We start from the raw sequence: 2,500 nt of genomic DNA on the forward strand, positions 1-2,500 counted from the left end.
GTCTCACATTCGAATATATAGCTGTTAATATTATTATATAGATACTGATGAAATACCAGGATTTTTCTTTTTTCTAAAAAATCGTATCTTCACTGCGCGCAGTGAAGATATCATTTTTGTCTTTCACATCACAGGCACCTCAAGCTCAGTATGAGTACGGCCGACAAAAATATAAGGATTTGTATGGGAATCCCGATAAAAAGCTTAAGAAAATAATTGTATGAAAAAACTCTCCATTAAAAAGCCTAACCTTATTGCCAACGTGAGTAACTTCCTTCCTGTGTGATTATTTTTCAGATCCGACGCGATTTGGGCTATTGCTCAGTAAGGAAGTTACCCACGTTGGCAATAAGGTTAGGCTTTTTAATTAAGATTTTTTCACATAATTATCTTCTTAAGATTTTTGTCGGGATTCCCATACAAATCGTTATATTTTTGTCGGCCATTCTCACTCTCAGCTTGGGGCGCCTGTGTTCATTAAGATACAGGTATCGTCATGGTAACTGACATGATAAAGAGCGAGCTTCCCCTTCCTTGTAAGATACTTTTTTACTGTAATATAAGTTTTCTCTTCTACATTAACATTTTTATGACTGACTCAATTTGACATTATCATGATTTATTTTTCATAACTTTCATATCTAGTTTCATGTTAGGCCCGTTTAAACGTCGCATTTTACATGTGCCAAATTTAATGCAATTGAGAAAAATATATTGTTTTCGCTCATTTGCATTAGATTCGGCACATGTAAAATGCGACGTTTAAAACGGGCCTTACACGGTGCTTGTTTTAGCGATTGATGACCACTTTTTCGCTATCTCGAACATGAATAAAATAATTTGTTTTCAATCTGGACATTTCATCAGTATCTACTGTATATAATGAACAGAATATTACATGGCTGCTTGGGGATACACTCTCTCACTCGTGACAGATACTAACTATCAGCACTCGAAGATAAAATTCATATCCTCGCGCGGCCATGTACGACGTAAAATTTCATTTTATTTAGGACCGAATAGGACACGACTTATCACGTCCCAACGGCATGCGCTTGTCTTGGCCCATTTGTCTAGTTTTATGTCGCGGAGCGTTTAAGCGTGACAATTTACGCACAATGTATCCTACATGCATACCAAACACGAACAAATGACATGGAGGATTAGAGAGGAGAATTCACACAAAGCCACGGTGGAGACTCCACTCTCTTTCTGACGCGCTCCTCTCTTGTGATGTACGTCTACTGACAAACACAAATTTAAGTGATAACTTCTCCAACCGTCCCGTCCCGGGTCTCTTCGGGTGCCGGCACAATTTCCCTCTGTATCTTAATAACAGAGAGCTTTAAAACCATCAAAATTCGCAATCATTTTGCGTTTCCTTACCTTGAAGCATTTCAAAACACTAGTATTTCAAAAACAAGCGGTAGCAGCTTCATAAATGGCTTTTCAGGCCCGAAAAGTTGACTTTCGAAAAAGAGGCTCATTTGCTTTCCGCGACCGCTAACCACGACCGCGCGCGCGACCTCGACAACTAAGCTCTTCTAATAACCGCGTCCGCCGACCACATCCACCAACCGCGTCCGTTAACTACTTCCGTTAACCGCGACCGCTGACTGTCCCGTGATTTAAGATCTATGACGCAGTCCTCAAAGAGCGGAACGATACAAAACAAGAATATCATTGGTTAAAAGAGGAAAACTAATCGTGCTGCACGTGCGACACACATTTTGGCACATATTTTTGCCTTGCTCAAGAGCAACGTAAAATCACCAAATTTGCCAAATCTAAGGTTTAACGATAAAGTCAGCGTGCAATTACAAACCTTTCCAGCTGATCTGATGACGTAATTCGGAGGACTGGAGAGAAAAATTTTAATGCCGTATCCCACAACCGCGCGCGGCCTCAGGTGTTGTTTCTAAACTCCCTGCACTATTGCCATCGCCAAAACTCAAAAGATCATTACGTGTCTACCACATTTCCTGTTACTGAATGAACATTCAAGTAGACCCAACAAGATCTAACGTTGCCTCTGCCATGTTGAATTCGAAAATACGGCAGCGCGCGTTTGTGGGATAGGGCGTTGGATTTCGAATTACGTCACCAAATCACCTGGTTCACTTTATGGTTTTACTCTGACACCGCTTGTACCAATAGACCAATTCGGCTAATTCAGTGTTGTACCCAATTCAATTCTTTTGGGAATAAAACGTTTTGTTCCAAGTATTACCATATCATTTAAATGTGAATGCTACATTATCATGCAAATGCAATACACAAAGCATCTTAACCCCCAGAGATTTGAATTGGGTACAACAATGAGTTAGCCGAATTGGTCTATTAATTTTCTTTTTGGATAATTCGCCCAGCTTGTACGACGCGAACCGTGAGATGGACTGACTAAACGAGAAAAACTTTTGATATTGCAAAGTTAACGCTAACCGATAAGAATGTTTTCAAAGAGAACAAATTGGATCATATTGGGTTTGTGAGAAACCGG

Source organism: Montipora foliosa, chromosome 1 (assembly GCF_036669935.1).
Source record: "Montipora foliosa isolate CH-2021 chromosome 1, ASM3666993v2, whole genome shotgun sequence".
Classification (NCBI taxonomy): domain Eukaryota; kingdom Metazoa; phylum Cnidaria; class Anthozoa; order Scleractinia; family Acroporidae; genus Montipora; species Montipora foliosa.